Below are 27212 nucleotides of genomic sequence, written 5' to 3'. Positions count from 1 at the left end.
TTGATATTCAACGGTCAGTGGGAATGTATAAATTGGAATAAGTTGTGCTTTAATCTTTTTCTCATAACTCGGCCTTACATTAAGAGCAGCAAGTAGGGGAAAGCAGGCGGGTTTGACCCGGGGAGGGGGCAAATTTCATCCTTTCATCTCTCCTTCAATCAACATTACAAGCAGGTCCGCAACTAGATGCTTGGTCACCCGGGGCAAGTGCGCATTTTGGCGCCCCCTTGTAATGTTGAGGGAGAGGTTTGGGAATACATTTTTTGCCCCCTCTGGTCCAGCGCCCGGGTCACGAGACCCATCTGCCCCCCCCCCCCCAGTTGCGACCGTTATTACAAGGGGACGCCAGAATATGTACTTGCTTGGCTGACCAAGCATCTGGTTGCGGCCCTGCCCACATTACATGTTGAAAATAGAACAGGGCCTGATTTCCACATGGAAAGTGAAGCAGTTGCCCTGGGACGGGACCGCAAATAGATGCTTGGTAAGTCGGAGCAAGCAAGTATTTTGGTGCCCCCATTGTAATGTCGAAAGAAAGGTTAGAGAATAAAATTTTAGCCCCGGATCCATAGCACAAGATCCATCCGCTCCCCTCCGGGTTACGGCCCTGCCCGGGAGCTCCAACATTTAAACAACATGCGTTCACTGATCAACAAAACGTCTTTGATCCAGGTCACGGATACCCCCCCCCCCCCCCCGATGCATAGTCACTGCTGCACCACAGTCATTAGTGCATTATATAATATAATTCAATTTCGCATACGTGTTACCCAGGCGTGTACTTGTTTAGTCTGCGGGCCACAGAGTGATACAATTATCGTGTTGTAAGCACTCGGTACTTTCTTAAGAACACTTTTTCGGGAGCCGGATGATATCTCTTGTGGTGCAAGAACAGTTTGGTGGTCCTGGTGATAGGGGTTAGGTCCTGAGGTTACCTAATTTTTTTTCTATAAATCCACCGAAATTTCTTTTAGGGGCGGAAGGGTCTTCGAATTTGGATCCGTAAAAAATCTTTCCGAGGAGGAGGCCCCAAGGGCCGTTCTAGAGCATGGGCAGACTGGGTATGGGCAGTGCAGGTGGTTACAAAGCTTCACGTTAACGAGAAATATGTAAAACAATATAATGTCTAACAGGGCCGCAACTAGGGGGTGCAGGCGGATCTGGTGCCACGGGCGATGTACTAGTTGTGGGGGGGGGGGCGCAAATTTCACTCTTTAATCTCTCCATCAACATTATAAGGTGGCGCCAAAATGCATGCTTGCCCCGGCTGACCATGCATCTAGTTGCGGCCCTGATGTCTTAATACCGTGAAATAAGATTTTGAATCGGGATGACTAGCGCTTTAAGTTTGATAGGGTGATTCCCTTGCACCAAGGGCTCATCATAGTGTTAAGGCCATGCCCAATTTATGGGTAAGACAGACTGGGCTGTAGGGGGCTTTAGTTATCGGTCTTATATCCCGGCTTTAAAAAATGCACTAGAAGCGATATATGTGTATACATACATTGAGTATAAGTTCTTTGTCCCCCCCCCTCCCCCCAGAAAATATTTAAATGACCGGCCTCCCACCCCCATCAGAAAAAAAAATGAAACCCTGACCCTAGCCCTTGGGAAAATCCTGCGTACGCCTGTGTGTAGTAATAAGACGGTTTTGAATAAAATATCAGCAGAATATCAGAATATTTGCGGTACAAATAGCAATGGCATCTCAAGATGATGTAGCTCCCCATTCGGGAATCACATCACTGTCTTCAATATAATCCCTAACATATCTCGCGGCACTGCCGTACTCGGAGGGAAGAGCAGAGTCGTCCTAAGAGCATCTTGGGGCATCCGGGCAAATTGATTTTTTTATGACCTTCCTACCTAACTAGAAATGGTTACACACTGCCGCAACTAGATGATTTGTCAGTCGGGGCATGCACGCATTTTAGTGTCTCCTTTTAATATTGAAGGAGAGGTTAAAGGTTGAAATTTGCACCCCTTCTGGTTCAGCGCCCAGGGCACCAGACATGACTGCTCTCCTCTAGTTTATGCCCCGTGATTGCTTACCAATTGCAATTTGCGCTGCTTAATCTCAAACGATATCTCATTATCATGAGGGGCCACCTCTGCGTGAGACCCCCGGGCCGTGTGGGCCCATGCGTTAAGACTACACTAGGAAAGAGCACGATTACTTTTTTTAAGGCAGTTAAAAAACGAACGAAAACCCCTTCCTCTTGTTACTGCCCCTTACCCACGGTTCCGTGGCATCCTGTTTGGGAATCAGTTTCACTACATTATAACTGTTAAACAAGTTCAGGTGTGGGCGAGTTCAAAATAATGATAATAATAAATAACTAATAATGAATAACTAGTAATAAATAAATAATAATAATAATAAATAATTATAAATAACTAGTAATAAATAATTAATAACTGTTAATATTTACCAAGAAATTTTTTAAAATTCAATCAAAATTATTAAACACTTTCAAATGTATCTAATATTTTTCTTTCCCTGTATGTTTTTTTCTCCGTAAATACGCGCTCCTGATAATTTCCCTCTCGTGGAAGAGAGAAGCTGCTTCCATTGACTTACCATTGTATGCATGAGTTAGGAAAAAAATTCATTAGAAATCAAATAAATTTTTTAACAATAAAAAAAAAATTGCTTGACAATAAACGGTTTTTCTGGTATCCGCTCCAAAAAAATGAAGTTCTGAGCGTGAAGAATATACGAAAAAATTCACGAAAAACCAACAATTTTACATTATGCTCCCGTTTGAGTGAGTCACGTGAGGAATCGGGCGACGTCAAAAAGCGCGCTCGCTAATACATAACCTTATATATTCAGGAAAACTTGGTCTTTACGACACCCCTTCTAAATCCCACTTGAACTATCAGAAATTCACGTGGCTGCAGATACCTACAATTGGTGACCCAGTCGACGTATTTAAGACACTTCATTACACATAAATAATTACTTTACAGAACAATCAACAAAAAGTAAGAATTTGAATTGGCATGCATTTAAAACTTTTTTTTCATATTTTGTTCCATCTGAAATGATAGTTCAGAACTGTCGAATTACTATTAGTTTTCATGGAGTAACATCTCCGTGTAGGTATCTTGGGGTCTATGAAGTTTAGAAAGTACGATCAGTAGATGGCACTTAACAGATATTTGGTTATTTTCATTTTTTACGCCATCTATTGAGTATGACTTGAAGTCTTTGCGAAATGCATTTTAAAGGACTTCTGAGCATGATAGCGTTTTACTCCATACATCCGTATACATACATATATATATAATGTATGTATTTCTTTCTCTCTGTAGAACTGCGTTTTTCGATTGCAGGTGAGCCTATCCTATTGGTGCTTTTGATTTGATTGGCGATTTTTTTTCTTTTTTTCCAACTTCCAAAACAACCCCTCATGAACATAGTGATGATCCCGATAACGGAACACTAATTCCCGTAATAAAGACTCACCTGAGAAGGAAAGGGTCGGAAGGTGTCATCCTCAAAACATTATGAAAAAATCAAATCACATTCATCTTATCCAGAAACACATAAAAAAAAATTTAGCGGCAAAATCAGGCCCGTCATTTGGGGGGTCAGGGGTGGGGTGGGGCGTTGAAAATGGCTTTTGAAAATACACTACAACTATATATATATGTATATATATAATTACTAGGGGGGCAAGCCCCCCTGCCGCCTCCGGCGGCCAACCCCCCCCCCCCTTCATATCATATGTGCTATGGAAAGTGGCATGTGAAAGAACCAGCTTACTGACAAAAATTGACAAAATATAAACCGCAATATATATACTTATAAAAGATTTACTTGAAAATTAGTGAAAATTAAGACAGTCATGACACAAAGGAAAAACTCAGTTACACAATTTCTTCCACATAACATTACTTCCGTTTCATAACTGTGAATTCTGATTACTGACAAAACTGCATATGAATGACAAAAATTGAAACAAAGAAACAGCAATTTACTCCTTAACCAATAATTTACTTAAAAAAATAGTAAAAAAAAAACAAATTTAACTTCGAAGAAAAATTCAGTTATAAAACATCTTTCCATACAATGTTATTTATCGTTCCCGAACTCTGAATTTTTATCCCACTTTTTAGTCGGCATCTTGACAGTGCAACATATAACTGGCCATGGCTGAATAAGGGTCTATCGACATATAAACCGACACGATCAAAACTCTGTCCTTGCGATTTATTAATGGTTATAGCAAATGCTAATACTATCGGAAATTGTCTTCGGTGAAGAATAAAGGGTAATCTACTGGCAGAAGTATCGCCAGTGTCAAGTTTAATACGTGGAAGAAATATAACTTCTCCAGCGTGATCACCAGTCATAATTTTCCCTGCAATCATATGCCTATGCAATTGCATGATTTGTAAACGTGTGCCATTGCATAGGCCATTCTTTATACTTAAGTTTCGAATCAGCATAACGACTGAACCAACTTTCAACTGTAATTTGTGCATCGGAAACCCAGGAAAGTTAAGTGAATTCAGGTATTCAACTTGATACTCTAATTGCACATCTTCATCTGTCTGATCAACGCCTCGATGTATAGCGGTGTCTATACTCAAATAGGTATGAACTTTTCCGTCGACCAAATTCAATATTTTCATGTTCAGTTGATGTACGTCAGTATTATGGCAGGCTAATATTATTCTGTCAGATAAATTTGCATTTGACGAAATTTTCTCGTTGTAAATATCTTTAATAATATCCGATGATTTGCAGCTGTCTAAAATTTCCAAAGTATCAATAACACCGTTGCCAACGTCTAGTAACCAATTAGCGTATTCAACATCACACGATCTCATATTCTTTGTTAATTCGAACTTGTAACATTTCGGCCATATTGAAGTGGATTTTATAGTAGAATTGACTATCTTCGCAGGTGAAGCGTATTTTATAACAGGTAAAACCTGACGAAAGTCACCACTGAAAATGACAAATTTACCACCAAAAAGGCTATTATTATCACATAGATCTTTAAGCAATTCATCGACCATTTCGACTGCTCTGCCTGGAATCATTGATGCTTCGTCCCAAATAATTATATCAGTTTCATATAAGTTAGCTTTGTCTCTAGCATTTTTAAGATAGCAAATCGAGTATGTATCTATTTCTATCGGTAGTTTAAATGCGCGGTGCGACGTTGTTCCACCAGGAAGCAATATTGAAGCAATGCCCGTCCACGCAACAGTAATAATTTTTTTGTTATTCGCTCGCAAGAAATGTATTAAACAGTTGTACAGATACGTTTTGCCGGTTCCTCCGGGTCCATCAATAAAGAAGATTTTGTCATCATCGTTTGTGAGAATTGAAGATAAGAGATGATCCAGTATGCGTAATTGATCTGTATTACAATGCTCTTTCATTTCACCACCTTGTTTCAATTCATTCTCCAATCTTCTCCTACGGTGATCATCTGTCTCAACGAATTGCAAATGTACATCTGGTTCAGGTAGATTGAAATCTGTGCAAGAGAAATTCTCAGCTTCTAAAATTGATGATATATGCTGTAAGGCTCGGTATTCATTGTTGTTCTGAAATCCTTCACAGAAGTGTTTCTTATATTTTTCCCAAACATCAAAAGCTGTTGCTGGTTGTTCACCTATAAGGTACGTGCTGTAAAACAAACGTAATTGACTGGGCATCATTATTTCAACAGCCTCGTCAAATAATTGATAAATAATATCTTCGGTGTGTAACAAATTTCTCGCTATCGCGGCTTCTCTGAAAGATTCGTATCGTTTTTCCTTATAAATTTTCAAATCACTGTAGCACGTGGCCCCCGGAACGAAGTTCAATAATAATTTCAGGTGAAATCTTTCGGAATCTCTTGGGCTAATTGAGCAGACCCTTCCAATGACTTGTTCCTGTTTCTTACGTTTGATCCATTTTTTTTTTGAATCAAAACGGTAATGCTCGGGTATATTTCTGTACAGTATATTTTTTGCAGCAGGGTCAGTTGCATTCAATTTGAAATATTCTGTCAGCGCTGTTTGATTTTTTTCTAATGCTGCTTCTTCATTTCCTTCTTTGTAAGTTATATTGTGTTGTTGCTCCAAATGAACTGGTAATCTATAAATAGCATGTGAGCGACCCGACAGCGGCAGTTCTAAAATCCTCCAAGCTGCTTCGGTAGGCCCCACGTACCTGCTGTCAACAAATGATTTAATTTCATCATGAATTTCTTCAATTTCTTCGGTATTATTACAAACTTTTTTGACTATGATGTGAGCTTTGTCGTGTCCTTTATGAATATATTTGTGAATGTATGTAGTGGCTGCAACCGACGTACAATATTCGACATTAATATGACAATTATATTTCATTAGAAGGTATGGATTATAAGGAACTACCATCGAATTGTCAACTGCTACTAATTGTCCACTGACTTTCGCGTTGTATTTATTTAATGCCGCTCTATTATCTCGGCGTCTGTAGTATGGATATCCATTTTCATTCATTTCTGTTTGCTCTATAAACTTTTTTGGAAACTTCTTGGAACATTCTCTTTTTTCACTTAAACATGGGGAATTGCTAGTGTGTGGTCCATGCAACATGTGTCTGATAACTTTAGCTTTAAGGGCACCTTCTTCCGGTATTTCAGCCGACATGCACTTATCAATCTGCTCTGGAGTTTTCAGTTTTTCATCATGTTTTATTGTAAAAAGCATATGTGCATGAGGCAACCCACGTTTCTGAAATTCTATGGTATATACATATGCAATTATAGTGCCAAATAATTTTCCACTCAGTATTTCTTTTAGTAAAGCTTTTACTTTTAAGTGAAATAGCCTCACAATGAGTAAAGGAGTATCAAAAATTTCCAGTTTAAGGTATTTAAATTTTTTTAACTCTCTTTGTATTTCGACCCAACCAGGATTACAAGTCATGGTTATAAAAAGATCAGGTCTTCCATATTTTCTTACAATAGCCATTGCATCTTGATAAAGCTGTTGCATGTGACGTGGGCTTCCTATAAATGAAGATGGTAATACAAATATGTTGCCTAATTTTGCTTGATTCTGAAAATTATCTGGATTATTCAATGCACTCCGCGATACATGATCCATTAATCCTTGATAACACTCAATTCTTAGTTTGTTTTGATTATGCAAGAAGTAATTCAGACGCTGGTTTTCTATTCTAATATATGCGTGAATAACGTATTGTTGATGTAACCTGCCTCCATAATAAATAGGATTAAACTGATCTAATCTTCTATACATCAGACGATGAGCATAGTACTGCAGCACTGAAATTTGTTTCGTACTTTCAGCTGACAGCATTAAATATGGTGTCCAACCTAAATCACCACTTGGAAATAATATTGGAAAAATCATGGGATCTATATGTGCGGATAGTTTTGGCAATAGCACACCCTCATCACTTGATTTAGGATAAACGCATAAATCAAAATCCGGAACCATCCCCTCCTTTGAAACGATTAGTGCTGCACATTCTGATGTTAGTGGTCTATCACACACTTTTTTATCAGGCCCTCTTGTAAAATACAGAACGTATTCATCCTTATCTTGATCCACTACATTCTTTAGAGCTCTAAATTTTTTAACGTATGGACTATATTTTTCTAAGATTTCGGCAATCTCTCCGATATAACTCCGTGAGTTAGCAGCTGATCCGATATGTTCTCTGTATCGCAAAGCTATATCAGGTTCATACATGTATATTTGGCCACCATAGCATTTATTAGTTGTGCGCGACCCATAAAGAGATGTTGGAGCAATATGATGCACCTGCCCCTGCACTTTTAGGACTGGGAGTTGTTTATCTGATGTTATATCAGCTTGAAATGTAGCGAAAGCAAACATCGCATTATATATACGGATAGCATTTCTAAACGGTCTATCACATAAAAATTGTTGCAACTCAATGGGAAATGGCGATAATTGTGAAAGTCTTACCTTACCATTATGACAGCAGCTTTTTTTACAGAATTCGTTTTTCCAAAATACAGCGTCACAATGTTGACAGTTTTCAGTCATTTCTCCAGCATCATGAACTTTTACTGAATCATGGCTAGTAATTGAGTTTTGTTCTCTCTCATGTTCGACGTATGTCTTTGCCGACAGTTGTCGCTGTACTTTTCTAAGTTTTATAAAATGTTCAGTAGATGTCTTTGCTGTTCGTTTCGGTGTCCAGGTCTCTTGGTTACGTAGAGAATGTCGCTGTCTTTTCTTGTGTTTTTTCGTGCGGTCAATAGATGTCTTCATCGGCGATTTTGAGGTCGAGAGAATGTGTTCTTGAAACTGTCGCTGTTTTTTCCTGTGTTCTATGGAACGTTCAGTAGTTATCTTTCCTGGTGGTTTGGATGTCGAAGATCTTTGTCCTTTTTGCAACTGTCGTTGTCTTTTCCTGTATTCACTCATACGCTCAGTGGAAGTCTTTGCAACGTGTTTAGATGTCAAAGATCCTTGTCCTTTTTGCAAATGACGCAGTTTTTTCCTGTATTCTCTCATACGTTGAACAGAAGATTTTGCTAGAGGTTTCTCTGCCGAAGATATCTGCTCTCCTTGCAACGGTCGCAGTCTTTTCCTGTGTTCAACGGAACGTTCAGTAAATTTCTTTACAGGAGATTCAGACGAAGATGAACTGCCCTCTTCATCACTACTATGATAACGTTTCTTCTCTGTATTTCTTCTGGAAGTCATACTTGAAGTTTAATTCATCACGAGGAAATTATCATAGCGAGTCGAACTCATTTCAAAAAGTACAAAAAAAAACAAAAAAATCGCAGCTCTTCAAGACATGACCATTTTGACGCGCACTCACACTCACTCTGATACACTAAGGAACAACAGACGTCGAAGCCTCTAGCATATATACACAAGCAGACGACGACAAAACATCAAGAGAAATAACGAACAATATCGTCTGAAACGAAACATAGATAAATAGTTTTTCTTTGAAATAACTTCCTTCTGACTGAACAATGTCTTGTAGTTTTTAATCCATATTATGAATTGAAATTATTCAAAATACATGTTATATACATGCCCCTGCCACCTTCTTAAATCAGTCACCCCTGCTGCGAGGGGAATGACATAAAACCCAGGGCCCCAAACCAATTACCCGGGACACCAATTCGCATACTTTTAGTGGGGCCCCAGACTGGCTTTATCTCGGGCTTCCGCTGTTGCAAATTCTACAACAGAAAATAATAAGATTCATCCAGGGCCACCACAATGAAACCTGCAAACTTGGGGCCCCCGACTTGGAAGCTTCTCGGTCATCCCCCGCAGCAAGTGCCATGAAAAATTTTCACTTGCTCGGATTTTATTCGCTTTACCAACGAATAAAATCCAGGGCCCCAACCAATTACCCGGGACACCAATTCACATACTTTTAGTGGGGCCCCAGACTGGCTTTATCTCGGGCTTCCGCTGTTGCAAATTCTACAACAGAAAAGAATGAGATTCATCCAGGGTCCCCCACAATGAAACCTGTAAACTTGGGGCCCCCGACTTGAAAGCTTCTTGGTCATCCCCCGCTGCGAGTGCCATGAAAAATTTTCATTTGTATTCGCTTTACCAACGAATAAAATCCAGGGCCCAACGAATTACCCGGGACATTAATTCGCATACTTTTAGTGGGGGGCCCAGACTGGCTTCATCTCGGGCTTCGGCTGTTGCAAATTCTACAACAGAAAAGAATGAGATTCATCCAGGGCCCCCAAAACGAAACCTGTAAACATAGGGCCCCCGACTTGGAAGCTTGTCGGTCATCCCCCGGAGCGAGTGCCATGAAAATTTTTCATTTGTATTCGTTTTACGAACGAATAAAATCCAGGGCGCCCAAAACGAAACCTGTAAACATAGGGCCCCCGACTTGGAAGCTTGTCGGTCATCCCCCGGAGCGAGTGCCATGAAAAATTTTCATTTGTATTCGTTTTACCAACGAATAAAATCCAGGGCCCCCAACCAATTACCCGGGACACCAATTCGCATACTTTTGGTGGGGCCCCAGACTGGCTTTATCTCGGGCTTCGGCTGTTGCAAATTCTACAACAGAAAAGAATGAGATTCATCCAGGGCCCCCAAAATGAAACCTGTAAACATAGGGCCCCCCGACTTGGAAGCTTGTCGGTCATCCCCCGGAGCGAGTGCCATGGAAAATTTTCATTTGTATTCGTTTTACCAACGAATAAAATCCAGGGCCCCCAAAATGAAACCTGTAAACATGGGGCCCCCGACTTGGAAGCTTGTCGGTCATCCCCCGGAGCGAGTGCCCTGAAAAATTTCCATCTGTGTTCGTTTTACCAACGAATAAAATCCAGGGCCCCCAAAATGAAACCTGTAAACATAGGGCCCCCGACTTGGAAGCTTGTCGGTCATCCCCCGGAGCGAGTGCCATGAAAAATTTTCATTTGTATTCGTTTTACCAACGAATAAAATCCAGGACCCGCCAACCAATTACCCGGGACACCAATTCGCATACTTTTGGTGGGGCCCCGGACTGGCTTTATCTCGGGCTTCCGCTGTTGCGAATTCTACAACAGAAAAGAATGAGATTCGTCCAGGGCCCCAAAATGAAACCTGTAAACATGGGGCCCCCGACTTGGAAGCTTGTCGGTCATCCCCCGGTGCGAGTGCTATGAAAAATTTTCATTTGTATTCGTTTTACCAACGAATAAAATCCAGGACCCCCCAACCAATTACCCGGGACACCAATTCGCATACTTTTGGTGGGGCCCCAGACTGGATATATCTTTTGCTTCCGCTATCGAAATTTTTCAACGTTAAAGCAGCAAGAAAACAATGAGATCCATCAAGGGCCCCTGGAAATGAAAACTTTTTACTTATACGTGAAATCTTCCCCGGGTACCCCGACCCTGTGTTGGGAGCACTGCTGTTGTGTGTGTATATTATACATATATATGCCTCTCGGCATGGACCTCCCCCCCCCCCCCCACAAAGGAAGCGCTGACAGGGGCCATAACGATTCTTATCACTTTTTGATTTTTCACACTATAAATTAATCACAGAGGGGCCCCTGAAAAGCTGGTTTGGGGGCTCGAAATCTAAATTCCAGCCTAAGGGCTCTGCTGTAGGATGAAGGAGCCTCTTGGTACATGCACATAACATGGTCCCGATGGGTCAAATGGGTCCCGATATGTGAATATCGACCCAATATCGATATATGATATCATATCGATATATGAATGTGAATATCGATATATGAATGGAACCCACTTCCGTAACAGAGTTTCCGTCACTCGGTTGCTTAGCAACAGGCCCTTTTCGAGTTTGTTTGTGATTTTATATTATAGAATAGATAAATACATTGAGTACATGTTCTTTGCCCCCTCCTCCCCCGGAAAAAGTTGAAATGACGGCACTGGGGGGGGGGGAGGCAGGGTTCAATTATTAAAACGACAAAAAAATTATTAAAAATTACAACAGTTGGCTATTTATCGCCTCCCGAGCTTGTTGACGACAAAGCCGCTACTAGGGGGGAGCAGGCGGTACTCGTGCCCCGGGCGCTACACCCGAGGGGGGTGAATTTCAGTCTGAAACCTCTCCTTCAACATTACAGGGGGGGGGGGCGTCAAAATGAATGCTTGCCCCGGGTGACCAAACATCTAATTGCGGTCCTGCTTGGCGATATCTATGAAGAACTTTTTGCTCAATTATGTCATTTATTGGATCTGAAATTTGTCCCGATAACTCCGAAATTATTTCTATCGTTAAGGTATTTTTTTAGCATTTCTGTAAATTCTGTAACTATTTATACCTTTTGGAAGTCGAATTTGGCCTCTCGAAATATGTAGCCTATAAGAAATCATAGGCTTCAAAAACTATTTTGGCTCCGTCATAACGCGGGGGGTGTCGTCATCCCGAACTGTCGCACCAACGGGTGGAAATTAGTGGATCATGCCTGTTGCTCCTATTCTGACAACAGACAGCGCACTTCTTGATCCTGTCTTCAATTTGCGTTGACAGACCGGGCGACCAAACACACTCTCTCGCAAGGGCACGACACTTGTTCACTCCCAAGTGACCACAGTGAAGTCGTTCTAGAATGTCTTGCTCTAAGACTGGTGGTATCACAAGGCAACTGTTTCGTAGCAGTAAGTCATCCTCGATGAACAGCTCGTCCTTGACGTAGAAGTATGGTAATTCTGCTTGGCTCAATGTCTTCTTATCTGGCCAGGTGCCAGCGTTGAAAGAAATTATCTTCGAGATCGTGACATCTTTTTTCTGTCCATCTTTGATCTCTAATAGCCTAGCCTCCGAAGCACTTGTAGAGATGGCAAGTCTCACGTAGGCCTTAGTCTCTTCCTCCAATTCACCGGAGTTGTCACTTTCAAGAGGGGCTCTTGAGAGGGCGTCTGCTGCTAAGAGCTGTTTACATGGAGTGTATGAGATTGTGAATGAATATCTCATCATCCGTAACCTGAAGCGTTGTAAACGAGGCGTCAATTTATCCCGTTGCTTCGTTCAAAATATGGGCACGAGTGATTTGTGATCGGTCTCAAGACGCACTTCCAGTCCCATAATGAAGTCTTCAAATTTCTCACAAACCCAAGTGAGTGCTAACGCTTCTTTTTCGATTTGAGCATATCTTTTTTCTGCAATGGACATAGTTCTTGACGCGTAGGCCACAGGGTGCACCGTACCGTCCTTGTGTTTTTGAAGCAACACACTTCCCAAGCCGTAACACGATGCATCCGCAGAGACGATGACCGGTAGCTTAGGATCAAACCGTGCTAGGACTGGTGCCGACGTAAGCAAGCGTTTGATTTCCTTGAAGCATCGAGCTTGCTCGGAGTCCCACACAAAGTCATTGGCTGTTTTCAGTAGCGCTTGAATTGGAGCTAAAATTTCGCTCAAATTCGGTATGAACTTGGCCAAATATTTCACCATTCCAATGAAACGTTGCGCTTCACGTAGATCTTTTGGTGGTTGAAGATTTTCTATGGCTTCTGCTTTCATCGGGTCAGGCTGGATTCCTTTGTGGTCTATCAGATGACCTAAGAATCTTAGTTCAGGGACGCCGAAGACACACTTGTCCTTGTTGAGGGTGACGTTCGCATCATGGAATCGTCGAAGAACTTCTCTGAGACGTCTGTCGTGTTCTTTTTGAGTGACGCCCCACACCAAAGTGTCGTCTGTCAGGTTCGTCACGGATGGAATACCCTGTAGAAGGTCTGCAATGTCTCGGGGAAAAACTTCTGGAGCTGAAGAAATTCCGAACGGATGTCTCAAGAAACGGAGCCTTCCGAAAGGCGTGATGAAAGTCGTCAGCCTTCGGGAATTCTCTGGCAGTTTCTTCTGCCAAAACCCTGTTGTGGCGTCCAGCTTGGAAAAGATCCTGGCCTCTGGTGGTATCTGGCCCAACAGATGATCAACTGAAGGTAACGGAAAGTTCTCACGTTGAACGCTGCTGTTCAACTTGGTCAGATCGACGCAGAGCCTGATGTCTCCATTCGGTTTTGCTGCTAATACAAGCGGAGCACACCATTCACTCGGTTCTGTCACTGACTCGATTATTCCGTCCTTCAACATCGCATCGAGATGCTGTTTTACTTTATCCATTAATGGGATAGGAACTCGCCTTGGAACGTGAACTGCAAAGGGCACGGCACCGGGTTTCGGCTTGATTTCGTATCTCTCCCTTCAGTTCTCCAAGCCCATCGAAAATTCGTGGAATTTCTTTTTCCGGGTCCACTTGAGTTAGCCTGTGAGCCATCACTTCATTGAGTCGTTGAATCAACTTTAGTTGGACGCAATGTTTCTCTTCGTTGGACAATAGTGGACGATCGGGTCCCTTGATCACATAGACTTTTGCTGACGTAGAGACTGACTTGCAAGTTAGCCGGCACTCGAACATTCCCTTGACGTTCAAGTTCGCTGCACCGGGACTCGAAAGATTCCGGTCAGGAGGCTTGAGTTTCGGAAATCTGCTTTTCTTCCGTTTGTAGAGACTGTCTGGGATGACTGTCACATCTGCTCCTGAATCCAACAGAAAGTTGACTCGGACATCTCCGACTAAGACGTCTTCTTCCCAAGTCTCTTTGTGCGATGACGCGGATGATACTAAGTAGCCAAGGAATGTCCTCGACGTCTTCACCCCGACTTGACGCACTGTCGAGACATTCGCAGCTACCCTTGACTTGCAAACCCTAGCAAAGTGATTTTTCTTACTGCACTTACGGCACGTGGCGTCCTTGGCCGGGCAGGAATTCTTGTCATGAAACTTTGCTCGTCCGCACCAAAAACAAGAAGCTTCATTCCTACTGCGGGTCTGGCCCTGCTTTTCTTTCGTTGATTGCTCTTGTTTCTTGGACTCTGAGCCATGGCTTCCCCGTGGATTCCTGTGACCCTGGCCAGCTCTGAGCTTGTTTAACGCAGGGTTATGTAACTCCTCCTGCTGCTTCTTGACCGATTCGTATTGTCTTGCTATGGTCGTAGCTTTCTCCAGCGTCAGACCTCCAGCTGAAGCTTCTCGAACAATCTTCGGTCGCTGACACCCACGACGATGCGGTCGCGAATCATCTCTTCTCGGAGAGCTTGATACTCGCATGACTCCACTTGGCCCGCTCGTATATGATATTTTTCCTGGGCAAGAAATGTCCGTCGAATGCCGCTATTACCAAATCGTACTTCTCCTGGTCCGCTGATGGCAGGTGAAATGAGTTGAAAATTTCCTCCGCTTGATCACCCAACAGGTAGAGAAGCGTGTTGACCTGGTCTTTCTCGCCCTTCTTCGCTAGCCCTGACGCGTCGCGAAATCTTTCGAAGCGTTTCTTCCATTTTGGCCATTCGGATGGCGTTGTAAATGTAAACGGTTCGGGACACGGCACTTGAAACGTCGACGACATGTTCTTAGCCCTAGCCATAGACTTATGTAAAGCGGCGATTTAGGCTTAGTTATTCGAACGTTAGTAATCAAGCTAAGACTTATTCAACGACGTTCGAAAACTAGATCGGCGGGGCTTTCTGGATCCCGCAGCTGCCACCATGCTTCGTTTGGCCTCCTAGACATATCACTAATTAAGTATACACCAGAGCCAACGAGAATACCTCATAATCATCTTTATTTACACAGACGCCTAAACCAGAGCGTCCGACATCTCTCATGTCCAACAGTCAACAACCTTGTATCTCTTCGGCTCCATGGCCTTTTCACCCGATCCGATTATTATACATCACTTCATTTCACTTCCGACACAGAAACGACGATCGCGTGACCAACTGGGTCCTAGCTTTTGTTTCCTTGGTTCCCGAGTGCGCCTGTAGCATGGCTTTCTTGCAAAACATCTTTTGCAGTAGCAAAGTTTTTCCGACTTTGCAGAACATTCCCTGCAATCTTTTGCAGTATATAAATAACGCACCCCCCCCCCCGTTTGCAAAATATGTTCTGCACCAAACAGTTGATAAAGAGAAAAATGATATAACACATACAACGAAATATTAAGCTTCTTCCAAAAATCTTTCTACACAAATTTGAATGTCATTTTCCCTCAAATATTGGACATATCTATTTCCTTCTCACTAGATAATTACTGTATACAAATCTCATGGCCCCATATAATGGAGCAGGGCTCCTAGGCTGCATGGACGTATATGGGGGAAGGACCCCCAATGTCGAAGGTTAGAGTCTAAAACGCAATATATTAAGCAAAAACCTGTGAATAACACTTTTTTTTGAAAAATTTAAACACTAGAAGAATAAAAACTGAAACAGATTTTTTTTAACCTTAAACTTATGATAACAAACCGCTGGAAATACACTGCACCGATTTATCTTATGATTGTTATCACTGGTATGAAGGTGATGTGCTGACACTTCAATTCAAGTAGTGACTTGTCCATAGATAGCGTAAAGTTTACTCCACAAAATATACTTAAATTCCTTATAGAACGGCTAAATATATAGTTTATTAAATTTGACGAAACACAACGTTACACATATTTAAACAGAAACGAGAATAGACGGACACATGGAAAATACCATCTTAACTCTACAAGAAACGAAAGCCTTCTCTCTCAAAACAGCGAAAGAGAGGAAAGGAAAGGCGCGCTTAAGAAAACGATGTGTTGGCAGATTTATGATATTCGAATGCCAACACCTACGCACTCTTGCTGACAGCACCGCCACAGTACTCCCCACGAGTCCGAAGGACGTTAAGCCTGATAAGGTGTTACAAAAAGGAACTTTCCGTCCTCGTGACTAAGCCCTGTGGTGAGGCTGGAGCAATACATACAGATGATTTGCAAACATTAGGTTCTTTACATTCGAGAGAATTGAACAAAAATCCAGGTTTTAACGATCAATAGAAATACACTTAGATTCATTATTGATACGCAAAGTAAAAAATTTATCAGTCCTGTTCAAAACTTCATAAGGTCCTTGGTAAGGCTGCTGTAGCGAACGCCTTACAGTGTCAACCCTCACAAAAACGTGTGTGGACCTGGCCAAGTCCTTGTACGCAAAAATGTTTCTTGAGGAATGATTGGACAAAGGCGAAGGACGATGCTTTGACATAGACCTACGCAATTTCGTGACATAATCAGATTTTGAGATGTGCTTACCGAAATCTTTGAAAAAGTCTCCTGGTAACCTCAGAGATGTTCCGTAGACCATGTCCGCCGGCGTAGCACCAAAATCAGGTTTGAAACTTGAACGTATTCCGAGTAGAATGGTAGGAAGAACGTCAACCCATCTTTCAGTGGCGTGACACATGATGACAGCTTTCAAGTCCCTGAGGAATCTCTCGATGGCTTCATTGCTTTGTGGGTGGTAAGCAGTAGTACGCACCTTGTCCACACCAGGGCCGCCTTAAGAGCATCATGGGCCCCCGGGCCAATTGGTTTTTCTAAGGCCCTACCAGGAAAATTCTCGAAAATTTCAATTAGTTCTCATTTTTGTGAGGCCCCTTTTCTCTTGAGGCCCCCCGGACCGTGCCCGGGTGGACCCATGCGTTAAGACGGCACTGGTCCACACCCAGCAACTTCGCAAGGGATCGGAAGAGTTCAGATTCAAACTGAGAACCCCTGTCCGTAGTAATGCGTTCTGGAACGACAAAACGGGAGATCCAATTTGATAGGAAAGCAAATGCCACAGTTTCAGCAGTCTGATCGGGTACAGGAATAGCTTCCGGCCATCTGATGAATCGGTCACTGCAAGTCACAACGTAGCGATTTCCTTTACTTGATGGCAGTGGACCCACGATGTCAATATGGACATGCGAGAACCTTGCGGAAGGTAATCCGAATGCACCAATAGGAGAATGTGTGTGACGACCAATTTTGGATCGCTGGCAATGGATGCAAGTTTTGCACCACTCTTTGCAGTCCCTTTCTAAAAATTTCCAGATGAATCGTCTGCGAACCATTTCAGTAGTAGCTTTGGCGCCAGGGTGGGAGAGGTTGTGCATATGTAATAGCGCGGCGAAACGTTGACGGTACGTAAGGTCTAATTGAACCAGTGGAAACATCACATTGCAGAGTGACTTCAGGAGAACCGAAAGTCATTGGTTTTAACTCGAGACCCGAGCCCGTTTCACGAAGTAATCGCAATTCTTCCTCATCCTGAGCGCGGGCCATCTCGGCGAAATCGATACTAGGAGGCATTTCAATTTCCGATATTCTTGAAAATGGAACGGCTACTGTATTTCGATCGCCTGAAATGTGCTTGATACGGGTTGAAAATTTTCTAATGAATTCTAGATGACGAATCTGCCTAGGTGAACATTTTTTACTTTTAGGAAAATGCATAGACCAATGGTTTGTGGTCTGTGAGGATTTCGAAGTCAGATTTTTCTAGCATGTGTCGAAAATATTTGATTGCTGAATATATCGCGAGCAGTTCTCGATCGTAAGCACTGTATCTGCGTTCAGCTGAAGTTAGCTTACGCAAGAAGAAACCTAATTTCTGAGTTCCATCATTAATTGCTTGATTTAAAACTCCGCCAATCGCGAAATCAGATGCGTCGACAACTAGAAGAAGTTGCCCTATTGGAATAGGATGAGCCAATAGAGCAGCATTGGAAATCATTTCCTTGCATGACTCGAATGCAGATTTTGCTTCCTCAGACCAGGCGATTTTTGTTTTATCCCGTTTTCGCTTGCCTTTAACTAGATCATGTAAACATGCTTGCGTAGAGGCAGCGTTTTTCATGAAACGATGATAAAAATTGATTAGTGTCAGAAAACGTCGCAGCTCGTCGATTGTGTTGGGCAATGGATAGTCCAAAAGTGCGGTAACACGATCCGACAACGGGGAAATGCCCCTTTCTGACACAAGATCACCTAAAAACTGGATTTCTTTGAGTCCAAATTGACATTTGTCAGGATTGAGAACTAAACCGTATTCGCTTAGTCTCTTGAACAACACACCAAGTTCATGTTCATGCGACTTGTCATCAGATGACGCAACAAGAATGTCATCTAAGTAAACATAGCAGAAGTCGAGATCCGAGAGAATACTGTCAACGAACCGTTGACATGTTTGTGCTGCGTTCCTGAGGCCAAAGGTCATGTAAACATATTCAAAGAGACCGTGCGGTGTAATCACAGCCGTCTTGGGAATATCGCTTTCTTTCACGGGAATCTGGTGGCATGCCTTTACAAGATCAAGTTTAGAAAATATTCTTTTTCCAGCCAGACCAAAAGAAAAGTCTTGAATATTAGGAATAGGATAGCGGTCGGGAATAGCTACAGCATTCAACCGACGAAAATCACCACATATGCGCCAACCACCTGGATTTTTTGCAACTAGGTGGATAGGGCTAGCCCACGGGCTTTTGCTAGGCCGAATGATGCCTTCTTCGAAAGCAAGTTAAACTCTTTCATGACGGCCAACAGCTTTTCAGGAAAAAGGCGGCTAGCCTTTGCGAAGACGGGAGGCCCTGAAGTTTCGATGAAGTGGGTTATGGCATGTGGTTTAAAAGAGAATTTATGACCGAACCAGTGAGATTTGGAAACTTGGTCAAAATTTTATCATATGTAGAGGCACCAGAAACTGTCGTTAGACCGAGAGAAGGACCACTAGTTACTACACCAAGAGAGTATAGAGTTGTCGAATTATCAACCAACTAGCGATTCTTGACATCAACAAGTAAACCGAATCTCTCCAAAAAATCGGCACCCAAAATTGGATTTGTGACGTTGGCCACTATTGAATTGAATGAGAATATTCTCCTCAGTCCGAGATAAAGTTCAAAATGCTTAGTTCCATATGTGTGAATTTTAGTGTCATTAGCCGCATATAACGAAAGGTCGTCAGGATTGGAAACTTTGGCAAGTGATTTAGGAAAACAGCTCACAGCTGCACCACTGTCAACAAGGAAACGAATTTCCGATTTTCTATCACAAATGAATAAGCGACTTTGAAAGTGGCAATCTTCGACCGCCGCTGTAGCAGGATTGCCCGCTAGTTTTCCGAGTGTTGGCAAGGTGAAATGCAACGATGTGCTTTTTCACCATATCGAGCATGATACCAGCACAATTTGCGTCGATCCGAGTGATCTGAATATTTTTTTCGCTCACGAGCTTTCGAATTGTTTCGCGACCGACCTCTGTATTGGTTTCGAGAACGAGAGAGCGTCTCGAGTCGCGTAGCGAGCGATGTGATTTCTTTTTTAAGTTCGTGCAACTCTGAAGAAGGCAGAGGAGGTTGAGACACCTGAGAAACGACAGCGTTGAAACTCGAAGCTTCTAATATGCGATCAGCTAGCTATCTGAGCTAAAGAATCAATAGGATCCCGGCAAATCGACAAAATTTGTTGAACGCTGACGGGTAATCTTTGCTGCCACAACGTGCTCAAAACATCATCACTGATTGTGTTATTCGACAAGTTTCGTATCTCGCAAAGTAGTTGGGACGGTTTTTTGTCGCCAAGCTCGCACTCATGGAAAAGAGATTTCAAACGAGCAGTTTCAGATTGAGCAAATCGGGAAAGAATGCGTTTCTTTAGAATCTCATATAAATCTTGTGTGGGAGGATGACGTACTAAATCACTCACGTAAGACAAGATTTTTTTGTGTCAAGAACGGAAATCACAGAATGAAACTTCGTCTTATCCGCGGTAATCCCTGCCGTGATAAACTGGGATTCCACTTGAAGGAACCATAAATCCACGTCGGCTTCCCAAAATGGAGGCACTAGAACCAAAATAACGTCGGTCTCGACTGGAATTTCGATACCGGTTCTGGCTGTTCCTCGGATACCTGTCCAACTGCTCGACTCTTTTAGTCCGCTCCGAGATTTGCAGTTTAAAGTCTCTTATCTTCGAACAAGACGAGGCTTCTGCTACAATTGGGTTCGGTGAGCTCAGCTACTCGATCAGCTAACTCGGCTAGCTTGTCGAGTTCTTCGCTGCTGGCTGCTAATACCGTTTGTATACTCTTTGGGAGCCATTGAAGCCACAAATTTTTGAGGAGAGTCTGATCGCTAATTCGCCCTGTCGAAAGCTCGCGCATTTTACGTAGCAACATACTAGGCTTTTCATCACCTAAGAATAGATCTTCTAACAATATCTTGACCTCTTTCGCGGCTGAATGTTTATATACACTGAGAAGTCTCTCCTTGACTTTTGAGAACGGATCCGATGCGCGAGGATCGAAAACAATGTCACTTACCGTTGACAAGATTTCCACATCTAGGCTGTTGACTAGGTAGTTATACTTCGTTCCTTCGGCCTCAATATGGTTGATCTTGAAGGCAGCATCGAGCTGGACGAAAAAAATTTTGATCTATCAAATATAATTTGTGTACCAAAGAAAATACAAAAAAAGCTTATTTACACAGATTTACCATGAACTACCACATACATTCCGGAAACAGGGAACATTGAGCACGATACACAGAAATCATAGCCCACGTCGATAAGATACTCGCCTAAAGTACCAAAAGGATGATTATAGGTGTCGCGAGTTCGATCCGTTGTTCGTCCTTGTCAGAAACCTTCCTGACAAAGGCATACAACACAGAAACGGGGAAATGACCCAGCACCTCCTAGAGGCCTCTGCACTGTTTGCCAAAAACTTCATACAGACTACCTAGCAAGTTTGCCACATTTTGAAACACGGTATCCTACTTCGTTTCTTCTTATTTTGGTGTAGAATCTTCCTGATTTGCTCACAAATACTGCATAGTGATTGGATGTGGGGCATAGAAATCGCCAATTCTGAGCCCGATCATTTCTTTTCCTCGCAACGATGATACTGGCACGAGCAGGGAATTTTTTCCCCTTGAATATTCTCATGGAAAATGGACCACTTACTGACGTCACAAGCAGACTACGGAGACCTTCCATCTCTAGGAGGTGCTGCATGACCACCGAAAAAGATTGCTACCGCAGGGAGTCCCACACCGAGGAGTTAGCGCACAAACCTCTCGGTGAGTAGAAGAAAGGCTGCCTTATTATCTTATAATCACTTATTATATTATTTATTTTAACAGCTTGCTTTTTGTTTTCAAGATAACTCTTTAGCCAGTTAAAAATTTTCCCCCTTAAACCTGTTTTGTAAAATTTTTCAGTAATACAGTCGAATCCCGTTTTAACGAATACTTTTCTAATTCCTCAAATAAGTTTACATAGGAACAATGCAAACAACCTGAAATTCATAACGAAATTTCGTTATAACGAAGTGATTTCTCCGGTCTCTTGGAGTTCGTTATAACGGGATTCAACTGTATATCATGATCAATAATCCTCAAACACTTTCTTTATACCTAAGAAAAGGGCTAGGTTTTTATTATTTTCGACGTAGATATATTCAGAGAATTTGAAATTGTGGGGGGCCATTTCTGTATTCATAGTTTTTCGGAAACCAAACTGTGAACTTGGAAAATAAGTTTTTAATAAGAAAACCGACAATTTGATTTATTTATTTGAAATACAAAGGAACAGGTTTAAAACCCAGGATGTCGAGGAAGCTGATTATAAAATTCGGAAAATCTGTTTAAAGCACAGTAATTACCAATATTAGTATTGAATGATTTAGTCCGGGGTTGTGAGCGGTTCTATCTATCTATCTATCTATTGAATGATTTGACGGCAAATCATTCAATACTAAAATAGGCAATTAGCTAATGCAATACTAATAGGTATTGGCATTTGGTATTGTGGCATTTAATAATGAAACAGATTTCGTTAAGAATGGGGCATGCAATAAATTTGTTGTAAACAGATTCTTTAAAAAAAACGAGCAAATTATATCTGCATTTTTGTAAAGTAATGCCAATGAAATTGTTTTGTAGATGAGTTTCTCATAGAATATTGTTATAAGGACCATGTTTTTGAAATATACTAATACCTTTATATACACTATATACAGTAGAACCTCTCTTAACGGACACCTCCCGTTAGCGGAAACTTTTCGGGTCCCCGGTTCCATGGAATAGAGCTTTAATGTATTTCACTCTCCATTTTAGCGAACACTATCGATAGTGGACAGTAAAATTAGACAATTTCTTTTTCAAACTAATTTGCGAATTTTAGACCATAAATGGGGAATTCATCATACTCAACGGTGATTATATATAATCCCAAGCGTATTGCTCGTATTGGTGAATATGATAATCCGTCAATTAATTACTTGATTAACTGAACATTATGCTCCAGGATGACGATTCCGAATGGTAATGTTGGTTTTGTTTGCCCATGTTGGTATGTGAAGAAAGCCAACATTACAAGACTGATAATGTTGTTATGAACGTTTATTTCTTCTTCACACTTATTTTAATTTTCATTGCGAAATAGGTATAGTGCACGTACCATGTACGATTAAAAATAATTCATGGGTTTAACGAAGTTAAAAAGGTTATAAATTTTTCCATATTTATTAGACATTGTTTGGAAATTGTGTATAATCACCGGTAAAAGTGATAAATGTAGTGAAATTTATTCAAACTGTCCTTATCGAGACGATTAATGATTATGCATAGCCACCATTGTATCATTTTTACATACAACATATACATTGGAACCAATGCGACCGAAGCCAAACGTCGTTTAAATGTGAAAATCGTATAAACGAGGCTATACCGTACCTGTATATCGTACCTCACCTCCCCAATAGCGGACAAAAGTTTTTGTCCCATGGATGTCCATCATCGAGAGGTTCTACTGATACTACTACTACATTTTCTAACAACTGATGCGATTACTTTTGAGAATATGGGCAAAATCGAAATGGGATGAAAATTTGTTAAATTATTTTTATTTCCGGTCTTATAGATGGATTGCGTATTTGAATTTCTGCACAAATTAACTTCTAATATATAAAGGGTTTACACGATAGACAAGAATCTAGAATGATATAATGAACTATTTTTAACATCTTTGCAGTAATACAATCATATAACCACATGCTTTATTATTATCCAAACTATTTATTGCTATTTGCAGTTTTTTTTCATTTATTGGGCTGAATACCATTGAATCTCTTTCGGAATGTGTAATATGTTCCATGTGTACACCTAGATCGTGGGGAATGTTGATGGAAAAAATCACCGAAATCCTCAACCAATTCAGCATTATTAAGGGATTCTGGTAAAACAACCCGAGGCTGATGTCCCTTAACAATGATGTGTGTGTTCACTAATACAAATACAAATACAAATGAATACAAATACAAATACAACGGCACAACAGGCAAAATGCCCAACGAGGTAGCTGATAAAAAGATGTCCATCTCCATTGTTTTCTATTGTTTTTACCACATTTAAGAAATTCATTTTGAAAATATCTTTCTTTGACGAATTTGATAATTGTTTCATTAGGTTATTAATTTTTTTTATACTCTCTGTGTATTTATGTACATTATTAATGTCATGCTATGAGTTTTATATAGTTCTTTATAATTATTTATTTCGGAATTCATTCAAATATGTTTATATTTTGTATGTGTTCACTTTCGCACAAACAGTGTTTCTTATGTTTATTTATTAAATTTTTGAATCAATTGAAATTTAATTTAAAATTTTAATTTAATTAAATTTTTCCTTGTGAGCGTCGTTATTGGCTTTTTTTTTAATTTCAAGGAAAAAATTTTAATTTGAAAAAAAAAATTCTTTTTCCCTATTCCTACATTTCAGTTTTGTGGAAGCCCGAGAACAATGCCGAATACATTCGCAGAGTGCCAAGTGAATTTAATTTTCGGAGTAAATGAGTCTGAAATATCGAATAACTGTGTGTGTGAGACTCAATTTGCCGCATTTAAAACACTCATATCATCCAGAGCAAAATAAGTTTTTGTTATAGATCCATAAAGAATGATCAGACGTCCCGGTTTTTAATTTACTAATGTACTGCCACGGGAAAATGCTTTCGAGCATGTGTTGTCTTGGTTTTTTCATCACGTACTCATTTTTTTCCATCACGATATTCATCGTATTAAATATAGATGATTGTATATATATATATATATATATATATATATACAGTCAAACCTTTTTAGTGCGTCACCCGGTTAACACGTCACTCCACTTACCGGGTCACTTTTTATAAGTCCCAATTGTCCTCATGCAGGAATTGGCACAGCTATGGCTTACTCCACTTGACGAGTCACTCCGCTTACTAAGTCACATTTTCGCTCTCTCAAGAGTGACTCATCAACGAGGTTTGACTGTATTCAGGAGAAAAAAAATCGATCATCATGGCATCGGAAGTAGAAACAAGAAAAAGTCAAAAACATGTCAGCAATTCAAAATCTTGAGAGCGCAAAAAATTTCGCGTAGTAGTGCGAAACTACTTATATATATCTAAAGTGATAATTTTTCAAGTACGTCGTCATCAACATGGTTTGGCAACGGATACGTACAACCTGATTTCCTCAGCAGTGCAATTTTGTGGACATTTATACGTACAACCATGTCCCTCATATTTCTACTTTCTTTATTCCCTCCTATAAGTGAATCAGCACTGTACAGGGGATGCATTCACATTGTTAAAATTCAACTTCTCTTTTTTTTATTACTAAGAAGTTGAATGTCTCTAGAATATTTCATTCTAAACAATTTTTTACCCATAAATGGTACAGGAAAATTGGTAAATCAGTGATTACGCATAATCACCGATTGCCTCGGTAAATTCAATGAGTGAATATGTTTTCACTTTCACTGGTGATTTTCTATAATCCAAATTTAAGTCGGTTAATTTGATTTAAATATATTTTAAAAAAAAAGCATCTGTTTTTTTCATCTAGCCAGTTTACGACACGTTGCCGTTAAAATTAAAGAAAAGAAATTACGGTTTCCTGTAACTTTCTATTATTCTGAATCGAATGAAAATATCCGTCCCACCTGTAAGTAGGGACAGATTGAAATATATCTGCAATAAAAAGTCATCCTCTGCCCTGATCGAAATATTACTCATACACGCTTACCTTATCGAAACATCAACCAACAATATTATTAAAAGAGACACCAGCGAATAAGGCAAATACACGAAATACAAAAAAATTGTATTTTCAAATTTTAGAAAATTGTATTTCCGTGTATTTGCCTTATTCGTTGGTGTCTTCCTAATATTCTTAGGCAATGTTGATCAAATCTTCCATAACAGTGCCCATGAATCAATCATCATGATATTTCACACATAACACATCATCATGATATAACAGTAGGTTATAAAGTCCTCCAACAGATGGCAGTAATTCGATAATTCTCTATTTTCGGAGCACACTCGCCATCTATTGCCATTTACACAAACTTTTGATGCTTGACACCCTTACGACTAAAATATTTATAGGCGACCCTGACCAACGCCAACAAGAAGAAAACAGTGGCGTAACCGCGCCAGCGAGAAAAGGAAACGCCCCTTCTAGCGAGAGGAGAAAAGAAACCGAACCACGCTCGGTGAAAGGGAAAGAAAAGGAGCTCAGGGAGAGGAGAGAGGAAGGATTAGAGGAGGAAGAAGAAATAACTGATAACAGCGTGCCCCCCCGCGAGCACGAAAGAGGGAACTCCTCCTTCTTTCCCTTCCACCTCAGCCGTTTTTCCCCCCTGTCGCCGCGAGGGAAGAGAGCTGCAAGGCAACAGACTCTTGACGTCACCCAGCCAGGGAACGAATCACAATACAGCCAGGCAGCAGCGACTGGGAAAGACGTTGTAGCAACCGTTGCTAACGTAAACAACAATAGTATTAGATGGGCGGGTCGCACACAAAGCGAAACTGTTGTAGTTACCGACTCTGACGATTTTCCCTTAGCTTAGGGGAACTAATGACGACGGTATCTGACTGCCTTTTAAAAATAGCCCTAGCCAAATCCAAGGCAGAGAAGATCACCATCTTCTTCAATATTTTTATGAAAGAAATCCAAATAATTTTATTTAATGGTCATTAGCAACATAACAACGATTAAAAATTTGAAGATAATGGCTTGGAATGCCAGAAGCATACTTGGTGATGTGGTTGAGCTTCGAGAAACCATTGAACAATATAACATTGACGTCTCCTTATCAATGAAACGTGGCTTAAACCAAAACACAGCGTTAAAAAACCGAATTATGATATAATTCGGAGGGATAGGCTTTTTAATTCGGAAGGAGGAGTCGAAGTGATAATTAAAAGGCACCTAACATACAGCATTATTGCTCTCCCAGACTCAAGAGAATTTGAAGCCCTAGCGGTTGACATTCAGAGTAGAAACAACAGGGTCATAAGGTTGGGTGCTATTTATACGAAAGACAAGGTTTTTGAAAGATAAGAATTATTCCGAACTTTTTTCTAATCTCATGGAATTTTTTTCAGTTAAATTTAAAACGTAATTAAAAAAATTGATAGCACAAACTCTTCGCGGTTAATTAATTATAGAAATTTTAGCACTGGGGAAATTTATCCATTATACAACAACAAACGCTGCGAATTATCATTGTTTCATGCAAATATACGAAGCCTTAAAAAGAACTTCGACTCGTTATCTGAAAATTTGACGTGCTGCAAAACACCTTTTAAAATTATCGCGTTAAGTGAAATCAGAGTCACTAATAAAGTAGAATGTAATTACTTGGGTATTAAAGATTTTGAACTATTATTTTCACCTAGAAAAGATAGCTCACATGGTGGCTCTGGAATGTACGTGCATAATAAGTTGAATTAAAAATGCAAATCAGAAATAGTCATCGATGAATGCGAATCAATATGGATTGAAGTAAATTATAATAATTCAAAAGACAGCTTAATAATTGGATCAATTTATCG

At 40.7% G+C, this 27212-nt stretch overlaps 1 protein-coding gene across 1 annotated transcript in view; it reads right to left on the bottom strand.

Moving 5' to 3' along the window:
* LOC149065101 (uncharacterized) overlaps positions 1–27212 on the bottom strand; it is a 117376-nt gene that overhangs the window by 23509 nt on the left and 66655 nt on the right. The window lies entirely within an intron of this gene.

Source organism: Pholcus phalangioides, unplaced genomic scaffold (genome assembly GCF_987345545.1).
Source record: "Pholcus phalangioides strain wild (caught in Gottingen) unplaced genomic scaffold, Ppha-v1.0 ptg000041l_1, whole genome shotgun sequence".
NCBI lineage: Eukaryota > Metazoa > Arthropoda > Arachnida > Araneae > Pholcidae > Pholcus > Pholcus phalangioides.
Note: the sequence above shows the minus strand (reverse complement) of the source record. Positions and strands in the feature narration are given on the sequence as shown.